Here is a 26,152-nt window from a genome sequence, read left to right on the forward strand (position 1 = left end):
ATTTGAAAACATCCATATATATACACACACTTATATTTTCATCTTCCTTAACAAAATGTACACCATCTCTTTTCCCCTTCCCCAACTTCTTCTTCTTCAATTGGAAAGAAACACACTCCTTTTCCCTCTTCTTCTTCCACAAACAATACCCTCACCACGAAAATCAATTTCAACTCAACAATATTTTTTCCCTATTGATAAAAAACTAAACACAAAATGGTATGTTGAACGATGAGAACATTCCTCATTGTTCTAGATCTAGAACCCTGCAGATGGTAGCAAGTGTTAGAAAAAAATTTCGATACGAATGGTTGTTATGTCATGGAATGACATTGTCTTGAAAGTAATTGTGGCATGACCTTGGTGTTAATCGTCTCACGATAATTGCTCTCCAAGGTTAACACAATACTCTTGACATATCAGTACTCGTTGAAAAATAGTTGGAATGAAAAGAATTTTGCTCATAGAAACTTTTAATCAGAATACACAAAGGAAGGAAGAAAATTTATTGTTTTCAAGAACTCGTTTAACATTTTTGCAAAGAAGACCAAGGAGAAACGTTTCTCCACAGACACAGATCCAAAAAATTAGCAAACATTTGGTAATAATAAAAAATATTTTTTTCACCCAAGTGGGGTTATCCAAACCCATCGATCTGGCAAAATGAACAACAACAACAATATAAGCATGTGAGGAGAAGTGTCCGTACCACTCTTAAGTACTTTTTACAAGCCTACATAAAGGTATTAATATCAATACATACCCGCCACTTGTAAAACTTACAATATGGGACAAAAGCAAGAAATATTTTTGGACAAGTCATTCCAAACAATCCTCCACGATTAACTAACATAAAAAGAACATTAAAGAATTAATTTCTCTGAGCAAAGAAAGGAAAATAATCTTAAACAACAATATTTTTTTATTTGAATTGATGCATAGTGAGATAGGGCAACAATATAATTAAGTTACCTATTGAACTTCTTAGAATACAAAAATACCCTTAATTTGATGTCAATTTTATCTCCACGTGTAAAAGGCATAGTTTCGCACGATTAAGTCACTTTTAACAGGACCTTTTTATTCACATAGCTCTAAACTCATTTCCTTCTTGTTTCTTACATGCAACCGAGAGAAGAGGAATCAGTTCTTAGGGTTTTGTTCTTCGTGGATAAAGGCGAGCATATTGAAGAATCTTAAAATAGCTAAGGAGATGAAAATAAGGAGAAGACAAGTAGAATTATAGTTGTTTGGTTTAGCAACCTACATTCACTGTTCAAGTTTCCAAGATTTTCATTATCAAGTTCTCTCAAGAGGAAAATACAGAATATTACACTTACACATATGAGTTTTATCTTACTCTCATTCTTACGGAAGAAGTATATATATTTTTAGTAATATTTTTTTTTAATACATGAAAATATTTTGCAAGAATGATGAGTATTGGTTGAAGTAGCTGAAGATTTGTTGAAACTATGTGCTGATGGTTCTTCTGTTGCTTCAATAGAGTCTGTTAAAGTAGCTGAGTTGAGAGCTGAAACAGACAAGGTAAACTTTATCTTCAATTCAAGGTACAACAAATCTCCCTCTTGAAGTAAAATTTATCATGGAATTTTCTGTTATTGTTATTCTTTTCTGTTTCAATTTACTACTCTTAGTAGATTTAGGAATAGATAAAATTTAGGCTTGGGTAGTGCTTTTGTGAGGAAATCTGCAGCATTTTCTTCTGTTCTAACCTTTAATATCCTTAATGTTTCTTTCTCGACAATGTCTCTGACAAAATGTAGCTTAACATCAATATGCTTAGTTTTATCATGGTACTGCTGGTTTTTTGCGAGATGAATAGCACTTTGATTGTCACAAAATAAGTCCACTATTCTTTATTTGTACCCTAGCTCACTGACTATTCCTCTCAACCATATTGCTTCTTTTATAGCCTTTGAAACAACTATGAACTCAGCTTCAATAGATGATAGAGCGACTACTGACTGCAAATTTGATTTCCAACTGATTAGGTTTTCCCCTAGGATAAAGGCAAAGCCAATTAGGAATCTTCTTTTATCTGGATCCACTGCAAAATCAACATCCACGAAGCCTCTTATTAATAGTTTAGAGTCATTAGGGATTTTGTAGGCTAGTCCTCTATTTCCAGTGCTTACTAGGTATCTGAATACCCACTTAGTAGCCACCCAGTGGTAGAGATGTCCACGAGGTGGGGGGGATGAGGAAGCCCTTCTCGTCCTCGTCCCCGTCCCTATCCCCTTCCTCATGAATTTCCCCGCGGGGAATGGGGTGGAGATTCCCCGTGGGAATTTCGCGAGGATTGGGTTCTCTGTAGGGAAAATTTCCCCACCATTATTTTTTCTAACAATTTTTTTATTTCAGTTAAATATATATTTTTAATAATTCCTTAAACATATCCATTACAACTTTCCTTTAAATAAAATATTATCAATTTTGGTAATAAAAACAATAATACACATTCAATTTAAAAAGATATAATTAAAATGCTAAATTCTCATAATTTTTGTAAATTAAAATTCAACAATTAGAACATCCTATCTTAAATATTACAATATCTAAGAAACTAAAGTAATAAAGTCTTAAACTTAAATAATTAAAACCTTCATAATTATCCTAACAAAGTCTGTTGGGGCGGGGCAAGGTCGAGATTAGGGCCGGGGTCAGGGAATATATTCCCCGTCCCCGACCTTGAATTGCAAACGGGAAAAAAAAATCCCCACTTCCTTCCCCATTTCTCGTGTGTTCGGGGATTCCCCGCCCCATGGATTTTTAAGACATCGGTACCCAATGGTTTTTACCAAGGTCTCCCATGTAGCGACTAACAAGGCTTGAGCTATGTGCTAGGTATGGTCTGGTGCAAACCATTAAGTACATTAAACTTTCTGTAGCATTAGAGTAGGGAACAATGCTCATAGCTTGTTTGTCAAAGAGTTCTCTGAATCCATAAAAACTTGGGATCTGACACCATGATAAAGGTGAATCTTTTACTGAGATTTTAATATGTTGTGCTAAGGGTGTAAAGACTTCTTTGGAAGTGGCCATGTTGATATATAGTATCTTATTAGTATAGAACCTCTGTGTCAGCAAAAGTTCTTTTCCTTATCTATTTCTAAGGATTTCAATCCCTCGAATCCTTTTTGCTACCCCTAGATCTTTCATATTGAATTTAACACTTAGTTGAATTTTGATCTCCCGTAACTTAGTTATGTTCTTCCCTGATAGAAGCATATCATCTACATAAAGAAGTAGGTATATATAATCACCTTCAGAGTTCTTTTTATAGTAGGCACATGGGTCATATAGACTTCTAGTTAAGCCTATCTTGTCGATGAAGTCATCAAAATGCTATACCAGCCCCTTCGTGACTATTTTAGGCCATAGGGGGACCTGTTTAGTTTACAAACTAGCTCATTTTTCCCTTTTACTTCAAAACCCTTAGGTTGCTCCATATAGATTTCTTCTTCTAAACTTCCACGAAGGAAGGTAGTGGTTACCTCAGCTGTTCAAGTTTAAGGTTTTCATATGCCACTATGGCCAATAGGATTCTTATGGAGGTATATTTTACTACAGCTGAGAAGATCTCATTGAAATTCACTCCCTCTTTCTATTTGAATCCCTCAGTCACTAACCTTGCCTTAAACTTTATTTCATCATGCAAATCTCCTGTGATCTTCCTCTTGAAAACCCATTTACATTGAATAATACTTTTGTTTGAAGGTTTTCAACTAATTCCCAAGTATTATTCTTGTAAAGTGAGTTTACTTCATGATTCATGGCTTCCACTCATCGTTTACAAGCTTTACTATTTAAGGCTTCTTCATAAGTTTTTAGGTCTTCATCAGTGTCTATAGAGGAGCTAGTAACACAGTCAGCACTTGAAATCTAGTAGGAGGTCTAATGATTCTTTTTTCTCTATCTCTAATTAGGCTATAGTCAGTCAAATTCTCAGGCTGTTCTTTAACTTCTTCTTGAGAGTGAGAGCTAGGAATATTTCCAGTTGCTAAGTGATTTCTGTTACTAGAAACTGAGTTATTATACCTTGAAAGAATTTCTACTTGATGATTTGTAGAAGATTCATTCAATTTCTGATCAGTGCCATGTTTCAAACCTTCTGAATCCATGTAGAGCTTGTTTTCTTTGAAGATTACATATCTGTTGATCATACTTCTATCATTCATAAAGTCTTATAGTTAGTACCCTTTCATTCCATCAGGATAGCCAATGAACGTACATTTGAGAGCCCTTGGCCCAGTCTTGCTTTATTTAATATGAACAAAAGTTATGCATCCAAAAGGTTCTAGATGAAAGAGGTGAGAAGCTACACCAACCCACCTTTCTTCAAGGGTCTTCATGCCAATGGAAACACAAGGACTTCTATTCATTGTGTAGATGACAGTAGCTAAAGCTTCAACCCAAAATATTTCTGAAAAATTTTGCCTCTGAGATCATACATCTCACCCGTTCCATTAAAGTTTTATTCATTCTCTCAGCAACCTCATTTTGTTGGGGAGTATAAGCCACTGTTCTCTGTCTAGATATGCCAAACTCATTACATAGGGAGTTAAATTCATTACTAGGAAACTCTAGACCATTATCAGTTCTAAAATATTTAGTCATTTTCTCAATTTGAATCTCTACTTTAACTTTCCAAATTTTAAAGTATTCAAATGTTTGATCTTTAGATTTTAGAGAATAAGTCCATACCTTTCTTGAGAAGTCATCTATCAAAGAAGTATCTGGAAGCTCCCCAAGATGGGATCCTTGCTGGTCCCAAAGATCTCCATGTATATAGTCAAGAATAGCTCCTGATGAGTGTTCTTCTTTAGAGAACTTTAGTCGTTTTGACTTGCCATAAACATAGTGTTCATAGAAGCCAAGCCTTTTAACTCTTCTAGTCTGAATCGCCCTTGCTTTTGTAGCTCATTAAAACCTCTCTCACTGATACGTGAGAGTCTTTGGTGCCATAATACTAACTCATTGTCTTTATCAGACTCAGAGACCAAGGCATACTTTGGTTTATTCACTTTTCTAATAATATACAAGCCTTCTTTCTTCTTCCCTGTGAGAATAACTCCATTTTGTTTCATTATCTCCAAGCATCCCTTTTCAGCATGAATAGAACAACCTATGTCATCAAGCATACCTAAAGAGATAAGATTTCTCTTTAGTTTAGGGACATGTCTGCATGTCTGACTTCCTTACAGAGTACCTCCATGTTGTTTGGGACTTTCAACAATACTGAGCCTACACTAACAATCTCACATTCTTGATTATTACCCATGTAAACTGAGTCTCCCTCTCTGATTTGTATTCAATAAACCAATCTTTCTTATGTTGGGAATGATATCGTAAATCTCCTTGTAATCTCGTAGTTCATAAACTCTATATAAACATATTGTTATTAATAAAATAAGTATTATTTTATAAACATTTACTCAATCCAATAAACTAAGATCCAAGGTTATTTTATGAAGTATGTAGAGACATACAGGAAGATCTTGTTTAAATAATATCCTAAATGGTCTCTAGTAGATGGATAAGGTTGGGTACCTTATCTTGGTGACACAATAGATATGACCCACTTTGTAGATGTTACAAATGTTGTAAAATGCTACAAATGATCTGATCCTGATCATTCATGTAGAGACAAGCGAGCAGGGATATCCTACATAAAGAGTTTGTATAAGACCGGACCACAAAATGATTAGTCTCTTTATATAACACTGTTGATAATAGAGACTTACATTTCACTAGGATGACATAGGTGACATGACCTGAATCCTGAGTGAGTTGTGAACTCCTACTCATGAAGGCAGTTCTTTGATTTGTATGGGTGAGAGTGGCCAGATTGCCAACTCAACAAGTCTACCATTTTGGGGATTCGTCAGATTAGAGAGCTAGGAACTCAGCTTCACAAGACAAAATTCACTCCTTTCTCGATGTAGGGGTAAGTAGATAAATTGTTCCCTTAAAGGTTGATTCTGAGACTTGGACATAATGGCCACACCCTCTCTTGGGAAGAGAGGACTCATCATAGTGGAACTATGACTTATTGTTCATTAAAAGAATCAGAGGTATTTAAGGAGTTAGATGTAACTATAGAGGCAAAACGCTAATTTAACCCAGCTGTACTTACGAGCAATTTGTGAAGGGTCATCGTACTGTTGATTGATTATATCCAATAGACACAGAAATATATCTGTAGTGCGAAGAGTGCAGTTGTCAGTCTTTAGTGGAGTGCCCAACAGTTAACGGATGGTGGATATCGTGATTAAAGAGTTTAATCAGTTATTTACATACCGTTGGAGCTTCAAGCTACAGGTTCATAAGGTCCCTTTGGTAGCTCAATGGGTTCAAGTTGAGAATCAATTTTTGGTTAGTTTGAAATGTTCAAATTAACAAGAGGGAATTTGATTATATATGATATAATTAAATTAATTCAATTATATATGATATAAATAATATGATGTATTTTATACATTATTATTTAACTGGATGAATTAATATAAATATGATTTATATTAAATGTCATAAAATAGAAAAAGAACTATGGTTTATATGTTGCCTATGATGCAATATTAAAACTGTAGGTTATAATTATAATATGATAAGTTAATTATTATATTTATTTATAATTTATTAATTATATGATAATTGATATTTCTTTTTCTCCAATAACTACCTTCGTGGGTGGGTACATGGTTTTATGGCAAATTGAGATAAAAGAGACCTAATTTCAAAAATCTCAGTGGATAACTACAACACGAGTAATCAGATAGATCGAGTGACTAAACGATAGGGATCGAGTTTACTATACGATAGTACTCGTTTACTAAATGATCGAGCGTGGGGTTTATATGATAGACTTCATCTACTACACGTTTTTGTGATCGCATACTCGATCGTTTACTCCAATCCTTCCCTCATTCCAAAATCAACCAGAGCCCACAACTCCTAGATTCTCACACCGAGAATACCAAGGTAATCTTGTGGTTGTGTCCATTTGTTCGAGGAACAAGTTTTACTCGCTGATGATCGAGGAAGTTCCAGTTACTTATTGCGTTCGTGCTGTTCGACGCATTGGTGACTAATCGAGGGATAAGCGTAAAGAAAGAGTTCTTCAAAGGTATTTTCACTCTATTCTTTGTTTTTTATAAGAAGCATGTTGTAATTTATCTTTAATGCATAATCGTTTTTGTATGATTGTAAATGTTTGAGTTCTTTCACAATGGAGTTTGAAACAATCCGCTTCTGCTCAAAGGTTCTCTATAATTAGAGTTCCTTCATCTTAGAGGTCATGTGATAGGTACACCCTAAGTCTAGGACCCAGTCTTCCTCCCCAGTTTCATTTTCCATGGCCTTTCGGTTGGTTGCTACTAAAACCTCAATGTATTCAAAAGTTTCATCACCAACATGCTAGTGCTTCTTCCATGTTCCCTTCCTCTTCTGAAATCTTTGTTTCAATTGGTATCTTCTTTACCATAGGGCCTATATCTTTTATTCTTATCTCTTTTTGAAGATTTACCCTTCTCGGGACAATTTCTTTTAAAACGTCCTTCCTTGTGGCATATGAAGCATTTTAGCACTGGTTTGTCTCTACTCATTCTTTGGCCCTTGTTGTTATGGTTCCTTTTAAAGTGATTCTTACCTTTAGAAAAAAGAGATCATGCCCCCTTTTTAGCTTTGTTTTCTGCCTTCAATTCTAATTCTTTGCTTTTCAAGGCTATTATGACTGAATTCATAGTGATGCTTTCTCTACCATACTTTAATGTTGACTTCACCTCCTTGCAGGTATTATGATTGAATTAATAAGAATAGAAACCTCACTCTCTACTCTAGCTTTTCTCCAGATTGATTAAGAGCATTGGTAAGCTTCTTGAACTCATCCAAGTTCTCATCGAGAGTCTTGTTTTGATTCATTTTGAATGAGAAAAGTTTTTCCCTTACGTAAATCTTATTTGGTAGGTTCTTTTTATCATAGAGCACTTTAAGCTTCTCCCAGATGTTAAAAGTAGTGGTCTCATCAATCACATGTCTCAGTACAGTGTCAGTGATATTAAGAATGAGTGTACCATAAGCAATCTCTTCCATATTCTCTTTTTCTTCTGTACTTAGAGTTACAGGAAGTGTCTTAGGATCTTCCAAAGCCTTTAAGGCCTTTTGTGATCCAAGAATGGCAGTGATTCTTTTGGCTCAGAGAGTAAAGTCCCCATTCCCATTGAACTTTTCTATTTCGAGCTTTGTTGTAGTCATCTTTCTTCTTGCTTCTCAAGCTCTGATACCAATTCTTAGAATAAAAAAATGCATTTAATTTGCTGTCGACTTTATCTCCACGTGTAAAAGGCAAAGTTTCACACAATTAAGTCACTTTTGACAAAACCTTTTCATTTACAGAGCTCTGAACTCATTTCCTTCTTATTTCTTGCATGCGACTGAAAGGAGAGAAATTAGTTCTAACAGTTTTGTTCTTCGTGGATGAAAGTGAGCATATTGAAGAATCTTAAAGCAGCTAAGGAGATGAAAAGAAGGAGAAGACAAGAAGAATTATAGTGGTTTGGTTTATCAACCTTCATCCACTATTCAAATTTCCAAGATTTTCATTATCAAGTTCTCTTAAGAGGAAAATACAGAATATTACACATACATAAATGAGTTCTATCTTACTCTCATTCTTACGAAAGAAGTATATATATGTTTAGTAATATTTTTTCTAATACATGGAAAGATTTTGCAAGAACGATGAGCAGTTTGTTGGTTGAAGTAGTTAAAGATTTGTTGAAAATGTAGTACTGATGGTTTCTCTATTTCTTCAATAGACTTTGTTAAAGTAGCTGAGTTGGGAGCTGAAACAGACTTCATTATGGATCTTGCTATGCATATTTTCTTTCTTGATTCCATGAAATAACATCTCCACCTAGTAAGCATATATATTTGCTAGTGGAGCTTATCTCATTGTTATCTATTACTCAGTTTGCATCAAAATATCCTTTTAATGCTACATGAAAGCTATTAAAATGTAAATATTAATCTATTGTAACCTTAAGATACCTTAATAGATGATGATAACAATCCAATGGTTTTGTACATAATTATGTGTATGTCTACTCAACCTTCCGAAAACATATGTAATATCAAGTCTAGTATAATTCATCAGAAACATTACACTTCCTACAATTTTTATGTATTCAAATTAAGAAACACTATCTCTTTTACTTTTTTTAAGATTCATATTAGCAACATAAGGTGTTCTTATAGGAGCGTCATCATAATAGTGAAATCTCTTTAGTAATTTTTCAATTTAGTGTAATTGACATAAAGAGAACCTATTTTTTTATTTTGTTTATTTTAGCACCATGTATCATATCAGCATTTCACCTAAGTCTTTTATTTCAAAATGTGAGGGCAAGAACAACTTTCCAAAAATGAGCATATCATCAACATATAGGCATATAATCACACAATCATTATCACATAATTTTGAGTAAACATACATTTTAGAGGTAGTTATCTTAAAATTTTTATTTACAAAAATACCGTTAAACTTTTCATACCATTTTTTAGGAGAGCTTGCTTAAGATTATAGAAAGATTTTTTAAGCTTTCATATTTTCTTCTCTTTTTAAGATTATGAGATTGATAATGGCGCTATAATAATGAATGATCAACTAGTGTTGCAAATGGTTGCAAGCCTCATTAAGGCCTACAGTGGAGTTGCTACACTCATTCAACAAAGTACTCCTCTCCTTAAGTTTTTTCAAGCTCGTTTTGTAGGGAATGGTAAATCTCAGCAGGTGAGCGTGAATTGCAAAGAGACTTTTAGTCTGCTTGTCAAACCTACTACTATTTGTACGATTCTTAGCTTGGCCCTCTCGAAAGCATGGTCTATTCACCAACTAGATGTCAGAATGCTTTCTTACATAGAGATCTCAAAGAGACTGTATATATGCATCTACCCTAGGTTTTTGGGATCCTAATCGTCCTTGCTATGTGTGCTTGTTAAAGAAGTCTCTTTATGGGCTTACACAAAACTCCATGTGCATGGCACAAATACTTTACTGATTTTGTTTCCTCCTATGGTTTTCATAACATAGAAAGTTTGATAATTCTTTTTTTATTTATCACCATGGTAATGATATGGCCTATCTTTTGTTGTATGTGGATGATATAATTCTGACTACTTCTTTTGATAAGCTACACCAATAGATTATGACTCTTTTAAGCTTTGAGTTTGCCATGAAAGATTTGGGTCATCTGAATTATTTTCTAGGCATTGTTGTGACTCATCATGCTGGCGATTTATTTTTGTCCTAATGAAAGTATGCCTCTGAAATTATTGAGCATGATGGGATGTCTTCTTATAAGTCTCCATCCACTTCGATTGACACTAGTCTAGAATATGCATATCCATCTCAATATTGAAACCTTGTGGGGGTGTTACAGTACCTTACATTCACATGGCCCAATATTACCTATGTTGTGCAATATGTGTGTTTGTTAATGCATGATCCTTGTGATGCGCACATGCATCTCTCAAATGTATTGTACGCTATATTCAGGGTATGCTTAATCATGGTCTCCATCGAACCTCGTGTTCTCCATCCACTTTAATATCATATACGAATGTTGATTGAGGAGGATGCTCAGATACGAGACAATCGACATCTGGTTATTGTGCATTTCTTGGAGATAATTTGGTATCTTGATCTATTAAATGTCAACCTACATTGTCTCATTCAAGTGTAGAGTTCAGATATCGATGTGTTGCTAATGTGGTGCTAGAGTTGTGTTGGTTGCACAATCTTTTATTGGATATCCATTGTCCTATAATGTTAATGCCATTTATCTTCTTGAAATTTTGTCCATCATTAACGCACGAAGCATATTGCGATGGATATTCATTTTGTTTGTGAAAAGGTTATCTGTGGTCAGGTTCGAGTTCTTCATATTGAAGGAAATTTGAATCCCAATGGAAGCGTGTGATCGCGTTCTTTGATTTCTTAAAAGAATTAAAAATACAAAAATAAAGAGAAAATTAAGCAACATACCTTTGTCGATCCACAAATACACAAAAAAGAACTTCTCTTCGAATCGGTAGTCTTCTCTTGTAGTCTTCTTATTCCATGAGATCTTCCTTAGTATGACTCTGGCAAAGGTCCAACTTGTGGGAACCGCTTCTTGAAAGAATAGGGGGAATAGAGAAGAAAAATTTTCTAAAACTTTTCTATGAAAATTGGGAGAATTTTTAGAGGGAGAGTTTGAGAGTAATCATAGAGATTATTCTTGTAGAGAGTAAGTCTTATTAGTGCTCCCAAGGGCCCTATTTATAGAATTCTATGGATTACTCGTAATCCTATTGGGATAACCATTCTCCATAGATTTTAAATTAAAATATTTAATCATATCCAATATTAATAAATATCTACTCAAATAACATCTCATATTAAATTGTTTAAAATATTTAAATCGTATTTAAATATTTATTCTCTGCAGGATCTTTCATTTGAATTTCATCGAAATTAAACAATTAATTATGTGAATCTAATACAAATAAATCAATTCTCACATTATCTATTTAATTCGAATCTTATTCAAATTAAGTAATTTATTTATTTATATGGATCTCATCCAAATAAATAAACTTTATCATAACTCATGTAATTAATTGTATCCAATTCAATCAATATTTTTCCTCATAAAATTTGAACATTTCAAATTTTTTTTCAACATATTTGATCTTTGTTGGTCCGTGGTGAGCTGGACCTTATGGACTTACAGATTATAAGCTTCAATAATCCAAGATTAATTAATTAAACTCTTTAATTAAATTAACCTTCATTCATTAACTATAGGACAAACCACTATAGACCCATAGTTCGACTCTTATGCACTGCAGAACAAATTATGTTCACAGATATAATCAATATAAATAAGTTGATCCTTCACAAGTTGTTCATAATTATACTTGGGTCAAAATGTCTATTTCACCCCTATAATGACCTATTTAAAGTACCACTAATTCCTCTAATGAACAATTTGTGGTCTAACCATAAACTAAGTCCCTTTCGGGCTAGTGAAAGAGTGGGGTCCCTTGTTTTAGACCTGAAATCAACACTTAATGAAATTATTCATCTACTTACCCTATGCGGGAATGTGTGAATTTCATCTTGTGAAGTTATGTTCCCAGCTCCTCATTGAGTCAAATCCCCAAAATAGTAGACTTATTGAGTTGGAAACTTGGGTCACTCTCTCTCATGCGAATCAAAGGACAGACCTCACATACTAGAGTTCATAAATCACTTGGGATTAAGATCGAGTCGCACATGATCATCCTATGAAATATTAATCTCATCAATGAACAAATTTACAAAGAAATATTAAATATTTTGTGGTCCGATCTTATACAAACTCCTTATATAGGATACCTCAACTCATATGTCTCCACATGAATCGTTTGGATCAAACCGGAGGACTCAAAGAAAGGACATCAATTCAAATCCTGGATTTTCGTTTGTAACTATTACAATGTGGGTCATATCCATAGTATCACCAGGATAAGGCGCTCAATATGATATATATATTATAGACCTTTCAAGTTATCTCTTGAATATGATCCACCTTGTATGTCAGCTACATACTGTTCAAGACTACATATAATAATCTTGGATTTTTTCGGTTAATGGATAAATTGATATTGTACAATTAATTAAATTAATCAATTAATAAATTACGAAGGTTTTAAGGCACAAATCCCAATATATATCCTTTCTCGATTCCAGATAGCATACATTTTTATTGAAGTGCTTCCATTGGTTCTTTTTGAAGATTTTCGAGACAATCTCAACGTCCGTGTTCCTCCCATGTCGACTGCAAGGGAGTGTTAGAATAATACTTTACTATGTAAATATAGGGTTTTTGTATCTGTAATATCTATAGTTGGTTAGGTAGTTCCTTATTTTCAATAAATATCTTTTCTACCTTTTGTATATATAAGGGATTAATGATAATGAAAGAGAGAGGATTATCTTACACTAATAACTACAAAGAATAAAATTAACAATCAAAAGTTAGTACAATTTACAATCAATATTGACTTATGCATTAAAAAAATGATATTAAATCATTTTTCAATAGTCAATCGACTCCTTAAACTGAATCTTTTCAAGCACAAGTTGTTTCCTTATAGGAGCAAAATAAATAAAAGAAGAAAGGTTAAATCTAATTAAACCACAATCACTTCAATTGAAATTAATAGGGGTGTTCAAAAAAATTCGGTAACCCGACCAATCCAGACTGGCCAATCCAAACCGTAAAATTTTCTTAAAAAAATTGAATCTCGGGTCGAGTCTTGGGTCCATAAAATTTATGACCGGGTTGGCTCGATCCTACTCGGAGTCATGTATTTTTTCTTTATATATATATATATATATACAGTTGGGATTTGTGCCCTAAAGTTTCGTAGTTATTGGTTATTTGATATAATAGTTGATTATTTTAAATATGCAATAATGAATTATCCATTACGAAAAAAATTCAAGGTTATTTCATGAGACTTGAACAGTATATAGTGGATATACAGGTGGATAATGTTCAAGTGATAACCTAAAGGGTCTATAGTTATGGATAAGTGATAACTTGTAAGAAATACAAGTTATTGTATCTTTTCTATGTAAAAGAAATAAGAGAAAGGCATGAAGTTTCAACATTCTTTACCAAAGAATTTATATAAAAAATGGAGTATGCTATCACTCATTCTCAATATCTAATATATCTAAATTTTAGACTGATATTGCTATCTTTGTGCAGAATACCCTTCAGCACAACCAAATGAACGCACGATCGCATAAGCCAAGTACCCATTGTCGTGATCAAGAAAGAACTACCAGAAAAGCGAATGATCGCGTTGCTATAAGCGATGAGGTTTAACATGACATGGGCGGTGGGAGTCAAGTCATAGACTGCATTGGTAGCCGACAAGAGAATTTTGTGAAGATTCAATGAACCCTTGATACGTTGTAGACGGTGTGACAGGATATGGAATTTAATGTGCCCTATCAATGAAATCATGAGAAAAATAAGATAAAATAAAGAAAAAAAGCATCATCAAACGCCTATAAATACCCATACAATTTTCATGCAAAAAAGCACAATAATGGAAGACGAGAAAATTCTTAGAGGAAACTCTGCTGAAAAAACCTTCCTGTATTTCCATAGAAATTCCCTAGTGAGAGCTTAGGATTTCTGTGAGAGAGGAAGAAGGATACCACTGTTTAATGTTCTAAGTGAAGTAGTCGTCAAAAGAGCCGTAGGGAGTAAGGAATTACAGACCACGACTTGATTTTATACTTTTTTCTTTTCCTTTGTGTATTTGCATTGTACTTTCTTTATTGAAAAATTCAAACTTTGCAATATGAATATATGTTCATCTTATCTTTTATCCTTCTTTTCCATCAATATCATGCGTAACTAAATTGTCAAATAGGTTGAGAAGTGTGCAGCTGACACTACTAAACAACAAGAGAATCAGACGGTCAACTTGTCTTATGCATGCTTATATGACTTGCTTGAATCAATTGAGAAATTTTTCTAAGTAAATTTAATCTAAGTTTGAAAAACCTTAGATTTGGATCTCATAAAACAAGAGAAGATATTTCTTAGAAATACGTATATGCTCTGCACATTACACTCATCACATGCATCTTAGAAATAAGGTAATGTGGCTAGATACACTGAGAAGTACTGGACGTAACATTGAGTGCATCACTTGATCCCATAATCCAATTAGTTGTTTAGGAAGTGCTAGTGATAATTCTTCTCAACCCTTTCATCATATATCTATCACTAAATTCACATTGTTTCATTTAGATATAATTTTCATTGCATAGTACTTAGATTCAAAATAACTCATTCACTCAACCATTTTGAACATTTTAATTTGCACTATGATCATATCTTTAGTTTCACCGTAAGTTAGCAAGCAATCTCTACATTCGACCTTGGACTCACTAGGACTCTGGTTGAATTTGCACTTAGATTCGACCAGATAAAATTAAGCATTAAACCACAATAGTCTTATCAATCCATCACATGTTACTAAAGCATGAATAAGGCTGGGTGTTTTATCCTATTAACAATATTGATACGACTCACTTTGTAAGTGTTACAAATGGTTTTATCCAATTCGTTCATGTATAAACATGCCAATGGAGGTATCATATACAAAGAGTTTGTATAAGATTGGACTGTGAAATAATTAATCTCTCTTTGTAACACCATTGACTGAAGAGATCAATATTTCATAGAATGATAATATATAACTCGATCTCAATCCTACATGAGTTATGAACTCCTGCTTATGAGGGTTTGTCCTTTGATTTGTATGGGTGAGAGTGGCACGAGTCGCCGACTCAATAAGGCTACCATTTTTTTAACAGGACCGAGTAAGGAACTCGGAACATAGCTACACAAGATGAAATTCGCTCCTCTCTGACTTTAGAGAAAGAAGATGAGTTGTTCCCTCAAGTGTTGAATCTGGGTATTGAACAATGGGGTCTCTCCCTCTCATCGGCCTAAGAGGAATTTGTTTATAGTTTGACTATAAACAAGTTGATCATTAGAGGATTAGTGAGACTTAAGGAGCAAGAGGTAATTAAGGGGTAAAATGGTAATTTGGCCCAATTGTAATTATGAATAACTCGTGAAGGATCGACTTACTTATAATGGTTAAATCCATGGATGCAACATGTTTTACAATGCGATGAGTGCAGCTGTGGTCCTTTAGTGGAGTGACCCGAAGTTAATGAATATTGATTAACATAATTAAAGAGTTTAATTAATTAACCTCGGACCTTTGGAGCTTCTAATATGTAGATCCATTAGCTTAATTAATTAATTAAACAAGGACCATTAGTTTTGAAAGAATTTGAAATGTTCCAATTTATTAAGGGAATATTCATTGATTGTATATTATACAATTAAAATAATATATATATATATATACATTATATTATAAAGTTAATTTTGATAGATTCAAAATTAAACTATATAATAAAAGAAGATTTATTGTATTTGAATAAGATTCAAATAATAATTAATATGAATTAGATACATATTAAAACTATAGTATGTATAGTTAATTTTGAATTAAACTATATAATATGGAAGATTAATTAATTAGAATTAGATACATATTAAAACTATAGTATGTATAGTTAATTTTGAATTAAACTATATAATATGGAAGATTAATTAATTAGAATTAGATACATATTAAAATAATATGATTGAGATTCATATTAAAACTATAGGTTTTGAAAGAGATGTGCATTTGAATATGATTCAAACGTAAATTTCATTAAATATGAGATATTTAATTAAAAATTAATTAATTAGAATAATTAGATTAATTAAATATTATTTAATTTAAACTAATTTCATTTTTTAATTTTATTTAAATTAAAAATTGTGAGTAGATGGTTATTTGTGGAAGACTCATTTCACGTATATTTGGGATGAAGGGAGTTCTCAGTATAAAGAGGTGGTTGCCGTTTCTCTTCTCTTCCCTCTACCTTCTCATCTCTCTCAATAAAACACAAAGAATGAGTTTCTCTATGAGATAGATCTAAAAACAATAAAAAATTTCATGATCTTTGAAGAAGTCCCACCAATCGATTCCTTGTTAGACAATAGTAGGGAAGACCCAACGGAGATATCTTGACACTATTTATGAAAAATTCTAGTGATGTGGTGATCAGTTATAGAGAATAATGATGACTTGGAGAAGATTTGAAGAAGTATTATTCAAAGGCGCGTTCTTCTTCTCTGCAATTTATTTTGATGTTTGACATATAATGACATTATGAATGTGAATTTCTTCTATTCTATGTTCTAAATTTCTAAAATAAAATCAAAAGCAATGTCGATCAGTTTTTTTCGTTTCGGGATTTGATCCTATATATATACATATATATATATTGTATGTGTGCATGTATATGGTGTTTCATTTTCATCTTTTCAGCTGCCCCACCTCACGCAAACAATTCCATATTCCCATTCCCATTTCTTTTTGCCCAACATCACAACAACGCTCTTCATCTTCTTCTTCAATTCCAACATTTTTCATCTTCATCGATTTTGCCACTCACATCTTCACGATTTTCCGCCGCCCAAAAATCATTGACTCACTTATCGCAGCTTCCTTCAACGTTTCTCAGTTTTCGCTCTCAATCGACATCTTCGACTCACAAACATCAGTCTTCCAATTTCTTCCAAAGCCTTTTTTATTTATACTCCGTCAAGGTACTGTCTACTAATTTTTGCTAAATTTTCAATCGTTCTTCTTCGTTCAGTGGTATTCCATCCTCCGTCTTCCGATTTCGTTCACCAGTAGCACTTAGCAGTTGCAAAATCAATGAGTGTACTGTCTTCCGATTTCATCCGCAAATCAAGCTGACCCAATCACCCAACCCAACACAACCCAAACACTAAAATATATTGATTGGGTTGGATTGGTTTGGTTCTTTGTACAGAACCCACAAAGTTGGGCATTTGACCCAAAAAACTAGCCTAACTCGACACAACACGAACTATGTACACCCATAAAAATTAAAGAAAATATCAATTAGGAGGAAATGTTAAAATTAAAATATAGTCTCTAGACACTTGTATACAAATTGAAATGTAATTTCAATTCCAAATTCAACTTCAACTATGCTATAATTAAAGAAAAATTAACCAATAAAATTATAACTATTTTCATTTGATTTTATTTGAAACCAACTCGAAATTGTTTAAATAAAATTTTTCTTCACACAAACCTAATATAAACAACAATTCTTTAGTTGAGAAATAATTGGGTAGGAAAGTAATTGAGGAGCTTCAAATTATATGTCTCGGCAATTTGAACTATATTAGATTGAAGAATGGTGAAGAAAAATACCATTTTAAAAATATTTTTGGTCTCCAATCTTTCATAAAAATAACAATTTAGTTCCTAAAATTTAGTTAGTGTACTTTTAAATTAGTAATAAATTAGTCCATATACTTTATAACATGTAACAATTTACTCTATTTCGTGAAAAATACTATCAAGATTTAGTGATGTTTCTTATACGTGTAGATTTAAAAATTGATCAAAAATCAAATTTATTTATAAACTTTAAGCACTAAGTTGTTACATAATGAAAATTGACATTTAATTTTGAATGAAATTATTCATGATAGAGATTAATTAAATTGTCACAAGTTTTAAAGTATATGGACTAAATTGGTACTTAATAAATTTATGAACCAAATTGTTACAAATTTGAAAGTACATAGACTAAGTACATATTTGAATTGACTAGAGAAAAAATGTTTTTCAAAAAAATCATTTTTATTTAAACTCTTTTGATATTTAAACCACACTTAGAAAGTGTTTAAAAAAGTTATTTTGAGTGATTGCTAACCACTTTTATTTTTTCCAAAATGACTTATTTTCAAAATTAAACACTTGAAAAGTTAAACCAAACACACCTAAATCATTACAAAGTAAATTTTTAGAGACTAAGTTGTTATTCTCATGAAAGTTTAGGGACAAAAAAGTTTTTTTTAACAAAAAATATAAGGGATTGTTTGGGGCGCTGACTTGAGATATAATGTATGGAGTTTTTGTTGGAGGTGGTTAACAAAGCCCTAAATTGGTCATCGGAGTTGATCATGCTAAGGTGATTGCATGATTTCGTCGTTGGAGATGGTTGACGAAATTTGTCATTAGAGGTGGTTGTCAGAGTCTGGAGTTGGACGCATAAAAGTGCGTCGAAGTTGATCATCAAAGGTGATTTTCGTCAAAGTTTGTTGTTGGATGTAGTTGTCGGAGGTTAGAATTGATCGTTAGAGTTGGTCACGCAAGGTGGTTGCTAGAGTCTGGAGTTGATCATGTGAAAGTGGTCATCGAAATTGGTTCTCGGAGTGTGGTAATGGTACCAACATTTAAAGTTAGTGGGTCAAATAATGAATTGGTATATTATACTAACTAAACTCATCTCATGTTGGTGAGCCAAACACCTCTTGATATCAAATAACACGCGACTCAATGTGAATAAATGCTAGCAAATAGGAAGAGAAATAATTGGCGGGAAAATAATGAGGATTTTCAATTGGATTTATGGCATTGTGTATTTGGCAATTGCATAGGTATGCGTGAGGAATGGCTACAAATTTTAGTACAAATTAAAGCCCTCAAATTTAGCTAAAGTTTTTTTTTTTTCCACTTTTTCTTTAGTTTTTCGAGGAACAAATATTATGCTCTCACTTCTTCTACTCATTCATCATTTCCTCTTTCATATTTCAATCTCTTCCCTACACACTATTTTTTCTTTTTTTTTACTAGAGCCTTCTTGATTTGTTTTACACCATTTTACTTTTTATAATTTAAGACATTATTATCTATAGAATTTTAAAATTTATAGTATTCTAATATCCTTCATGTAGGTGAGATTTTTATACGTGCTAAAAATATAGTTTAATTAATTAATAATTTAATATCAATTATTTATCACTATTAATTTTAATTAATTATCATATATGAATATATTATTTGAAATTAATAAATTCTAACTAATACATTTATTTTATCTTAACTATTTAATATAAAATTTTATTATTAATTATCAACATTCTAATTAATTTATATTTATTGAAATGTTTTTAGTAAATACTTTAAATAATTTAATGATGTTTAATATAAAAATATTCACTTATTTTTATGTTAAGTGATTAAATGATAATAATGCTAAACTTAATTTATGACTACATTAATTATTCTGTCACATTTAATTTAGTACTTATTTAATATTGGTTTTCATATATAAATTTGGTAAATCAAACATAAATATATAACTTTTAAACATTAGTTATCTTATATGTTCAAATACATTCATTAATTAGTTCAAATATTTAAAAATAAAACATTTAAATCTCATATAATTAATATTCATACCCATTAAATAATATTTTTGATCTAGATGGATCTTAAATGTACTTTTAATGGTTTCTAAAGTTCAAGGTTGAAGTTGATGTGTATTTGCTCATTAAGACTTTCAAGTTTGTAAAATGATTCTAACCAATTTCTAAACTAACTTTAACCAAATAGAACTAGACTATTACCTGCTAACATGAATAAATAACATGTTGAATGTATTACATTACTTGAAAAATAAATTGAAAAATTGATTATAAATTAAACCCTTGAAATCAAATTATTATAGTAGTTTAAAATAGGAAATTTGGACAAAAAAGCAACATTTATAAGGTGATTTTGAAATATTGCCAAACAAATCTAATGAAATATGGCCAAACGCAATTTCAAGGCAAATTTCAACTATCCCCTTTATTACTAGAGTATGATTGACTGACTTTACTATGAATATTGTAACATGTCTTTAATTATGTCAAACATCATGTTATATGATATAGAAAATTTTGGCAGAAGTTTTTTTTCCTCATTTGTTTATTTGTAGTATAGCACAAATTTGTTGGTTTGCTTTCATTTTCTTGTAGAGTGAAAGAATGCAATCCCTCGCCTTTCTATTCTCATAAATGAATATAGATATATAACCTATAAAGAGTAAATTTAGGCTATAGGTATAGAATTAGTTTTCCAAATATACACAAAATCATTAATAATATAATTACATATATATTCTAACACTCCCCCTCAGTAGCAATAGGAGGTAAATGGATGTTGAGACTGTCCTGAAAATCTTGAAACAAAATCAATGGAAGGCCCTTTATAAAAATATTGACAATCTGGTAGCAAGAAGGAATGCAATATGCGAACCAAACCAGGAGCAACACGCTCACGAACGAAATGGATATCCAACTTGATATGTTTAGTACATTGATGTTGAACTGGATTTCCAGTCAGATAAATAGCGCTAACATTATCAAAATAGACCCAAATAGCCTTCGAAATGGGGTAATGTAGTTCCAATAAAAGGATGTGTAACCAACATGATTTAGAAACAACATTACAACCAACCCCACGATATTCTTCCTCAGCATTAGATCGAGACAGGGTAGCTTGCCTTTTTTCTAACCAAGATACCAAGTTATCCTCAAGAAAAATGCAATAGCCAAAAGTGGAGCAGCGGTTATCTGAACACCCACCACAATCAACATCCTTAAAAGAAACAAGAGTGGATACAGATGATGGATACAAGTATAGACCATAAGCAAGAGTGTCTTGAATATACCTCACAATGCAGTAGAGAGCATGCATGTACACCTCACGTGGATCGTGCATGAACAGACACACTTGTCGAATAGCATAAGTAATATCAGGGCATGTAAAGGTAAGATACTGAAGCACACCGACGAGGCTACGATACAGAGATGGATCCGCACACAGATTGCTAGAGGTGGCACTGAGCTTTGATTGAGTGTGGATTGGAGTAAGAGACGACTTACCTGAGGACATGTTAGCTCGATCAATAATTTATGTAGCATACTTCCACTGAGATAAAAATAACCAGCCAACATGACAGGATATAACAATGCCTAAGAAATAACTAAGAGACCCCAAATCTTAAATAACAAAATCAAAGCTAAGAAGAGATATAATAAATTGTTGTAAAGCATTCGATGAAGCTGCCAAAATATATATCCACATAGAGCAAAAGATAGGCCAGGTCAATTCCTTGCTTATAAGTAAACAGAGAATGGTCACTCTTAGTGTGAGAAAATCCATGAGCTGAAACATAGTCTGCAAACTATTTGTACCATGCGCGAGATGCTTGTTTGAAACCATAAAAAGACTTTTTCAACAAGCACACATGATTGGTCGAGCTAGATGCCGATATCCTAGAGGTTGATGCATGTAAACAGTTTCCTTGAGTTCACTATGTAAAAAAACATTTTTGACATCAAATTGATGAATTTAACATTGTTTAGAGAGAGCTAAACTGAATACCATACGAATGGTCACTGGTTTGACCACAGAGCTAAACGTCTCACCACAATCCACACCAATCCGTTGGAGTTTTGCCATCACCTGCAAGACGGGCTTTGTGCCTCTCGACTGTTCCATTAGAATGTTCTTTATGAGCAAAAATCCACGTAGAACGAATAATATTAGCACCAGAAGGATGAGGTACCAACACCCACGTCTTATTTTTAATAAGAGCATCATATTCATCTCCACAGCCAATTTTCAATTCGAATCACGAAGAGTAGACAATGGGTTAGACGGTAATGGGGATTTGGACATATGAGTGTGAAGATTATAAGGAATCTTGGGCTTAAAAATCCCATGTTGACTCCAGCTGACAGGTCGGGAGGTAGTGGCGGCAGGTAAAGGGTCTGACCGGATAGTGGAGACACTACTAGGAGAAGACGTTAAGATAGGATTACTGGGTTCCAGAAAGGAATCACCAAGATGAGGGGGGTATAGGAGAGCGAGGTTGAACCATCAGTGCAGATACTGAAAAATGGGGAGAGGTCATAGGAGATATATCAGAATAGGAGGAAGACGTCAAATGGTGGACCACGTATGATGAAAGGCCACTACCTAGAAACCCATATGATGGAGATGTGGGTTTGAATAAATCTTGAAAAGGAAACTTTGTTTCATCAAATAAAATATATATGGCGACTCATAATGATTTTGTTGAATGATAAATTATAACACTTGCAGCCACGATGGTTAGATGGGTAACCCAAAAAAAAAAACACACGTTGTAGATCGGGCTTGCAATTTATTTATAGGATTAGATGGGAAAAGAGGATGACATCAAACTCAAACACCATAAGATGATCATAAGAAGGATCTTTGAGAAAAACAATGTGAGGAGGGGATTTATAAGCCAAGATAGGTGGCCATTTGTAATGCATGTGGCCAAAATGAAAGGTGGTACAGACGCATGAAGCAAAAATGTCCAATAACATTGTAAATGGTCTAAAGTTTCATTAAGCTTTCCCATTTTGAGAAGAAGTACGAGGACAAGAGATTTCATGATCCATACAAAAAACCCAGAACTGTCTATTATCAAATTCCCTACCATTATCGCATTGCATGCTTTTAATGTCTTTTTCAAACTGAGTTCAAATGTAAGCACAAAAAGCTAAAAGTAGTAAAAACTTGAGACTTTTTAGACAACGGAAATGTCTGCAAGAAATTAGAATAATCATCTAACAAAATCATATAATACCGGTGACCAGAAGCACTCAAAATAGGAGAAGTCCATAGATCACAATGAATTATGTCAAATGGCATAAAAGGGCAAGAAATAGAAGTACCAAAAGGCAATATAACATGTTTGCCAACAGAACAAGATGAACAACTAGATGACTTTGACGAGTTCGTACAAGCATTAAATTATTTTGTAAAAGAGAATTGAAGACAGGAGCACCGGAGTGAGCTGAATGTTCATGCCACAATGTATTGGAGTTAACATTCAATCAGTAGAAGAAATTAGGATCATTAAGCACTCTAATTCATCACTTTTAGCATCTAAGTAAACATGTTCATAAAATGAAAATAGGGTTTCAGAAATTATCTTTGAATTCAATCCATGAAATTTAGCTTGAATCTTCTCAACAATCTCTTGTCGACTACCACTTGATCTTCCCTACTATTCTCTAAAACTTTAGGTTGGATTGTAGGATCCAAAATGAGTTTGAATTAATGGAATTATTAGAGAGAAGAGGTCAGAATTTTCTGGATTTACTGAAGAATTTTTTTTCTTCAAAACCAGCAAATTATCAGAATTGCATGAGCCTCATCTCAGCAATTGGAGTTGGATTTTGTTCAACTCAAGCATGCATTCCCAATCCATCCAAGAGTGCACCACTTCCTTGAGAAACTACGTGGAATTTTGAGTTTGCAAGTCAAATGTGGGATAAACCCACTTTCATCATTTTCCATTTTTATTTAATTAAAAATTAATACTTAAACATTGATTTTTTTTTATTTCAATTTCAATTGAGTTTTAAACAATAAATTAATATGAAATCAAATTTCAATTTTGGAAAATTTTGTAAAATTAATTTTAACCAAAATTAATTCTAATAATTAATGTTAACAAAATTAATTCTAAATAATTAATTAAACTATTTNATTTTGGAAAATTTTGTAAAATTAATTTTAACCAAAATTAATTCTAATAATTAATGTTAACAAAATTAATTCTAAATAATTAATTAAACTATTTAATTAATTAATTTAATTTAATATCAAATATTTAATTAATTAAACACCGATTCTATAATCATGAATCTCTATTCATGAAATCAATATTTAAATCGTATTAAAATATTATTCAATTCTCCAATTTCATTTAACTCAATAATAAAACGTGTAATTATATCGTATATAATTACTAATTCCTTTAGTTTGAATTTGAATGTTTCAAATTTATTCATCACTCAATTCTAAGGTTTAATCCATTTATGAGCTAGTAGGGAGACTTAATGGACCTACAAATCATGGGCTCCAACGATCCGACATTAATTGGCTACACTTTTTAAACCAGATTAATCAACATTCATTAACTACCAGGTAACTCCACTAAAGGCCAGTAGTTGCATTCCCCTCATTGTAGATATATTTCTGTCCACTTAATTTAATCGTAATCGATAAGTTGACACTTTACAGGTTGTTTGTAATAATGGCTGGGTCAAATACTGTTTTACCCCCAAGATTATATTTTGATCCTTAAGTTCCACTGATCTTTTAATGAACAATTGATTTGTGATCCAATCACCAAACCAAGTCCCTCTCAGGCCAATGACAGGGTAGGACCCCTTGTTCAAGACCTGAAATCAGTACATAAGAGAACAACCTCTCTACTAACCCTAAAAGCGGGTAGGAATGAATTCCGTCTTACACCCTATGTTCCCAGCTATCTACCCGATTTTACTCCTGAAATGGGAGGCATAGAGTCGGCGCTGTTGAGCCAACCCTTGAAGGAACCATTGAAGATCGTTGAGCAGAAACGGGATCAGACCCAAATCCCAAATTTTACAGAAACCATAATTTTACAGGAGGAATAGAATGATCATGCATTTAAATTAAAAATGCAACATGCTAATGAAATTGAGAAAAAGATATTAGGAACTCACCCTTGAAAATCCGATCTTCTTCATGTATCCTCTTCTCCAAAATGCCATGAAGAATAACGTACTCAAACCCTAATTTATCCCAAATGGCCACTACCAATTGGTTAGGTATTCTTTGGGATGAGAATCCATGAGTTTGTGGGCTCTGGCTTTTTGGTGAGGGAAATTATTAAAGATTTGAGAGATATGGAATGATCAAAATTTTACAAAACCTTTTTTTTTAAAAAAAAAACCTTAAAGAGGAAGAATATCAAGAAAACCAAATTCCACCCCTCTAGCTTCCCACTAGTAGAGAGAGAAAAGGGGAGGGAGTTACAACTCCCTCCCTAAAATTATTTTTAACAAATAAAAATAATAACTTGACGTGGAAAAAATAACCAAATTTATGAAATCTTCTTGTCATCCTTTCAAGTTTTTTTAATAAAAAAAATTAATATATATTTATATGATAACTACTTTATCATTGAATATATATTAAACTATATGTTATATCAAATATAACTTATAACCTATAGTGTAATATTATATTCAATACAATGTAACCTATAGTTTAATTCTCTCAACCACGATATTTAATATAAATCTCATTTATATTAAATTTAATTATATGAATCCAATTCACATAATTAATATTTGAATCATATTCAAATATTTATTTTCTCTCAAATAAACTTTATATTATAATGTATCAAATACATTATAGTAATTTTATCATAAATAATTAAATTAAATGAATTATATCACATATAATTAATTACCTCAATTAATTTGAACAAATCAAATTAATCCAAAATTGATTCTCATAAATCCCCGTTGAGCTATAGAGGGGACCTCATAGACCTATAACTTGAAGCTCCAACAGTACTTGAATAACTAATTAAACTCTTTAATTAATTTACTCAACATCCATTAACTGTCGGACACTCCACTAAAGATCGACAGTTACACTCTTAGTACTACAGGTATATGTATGTGTCCAATGGATATAACCAATCAACAATGCGATGACCTTCATAAATTACTCGTAAGTACAGCTA

This window comes from Benincasa hispida, unplaced genomic scaffold (genome assembly GCF_009727055.1).
Source record: "Benincasa hispida cultivar B227 unplaced genomic scaffold, ASM972705v1 Contig712, whole genome shotgun sequence".
NCBI classification, from domain to species: Eukaryota; Viridiplantae; Streptophyta; class Magnoliopsida; order Cucurbitales; family Cucurbitaceae; genus Benincasa; species Benincasa hispida.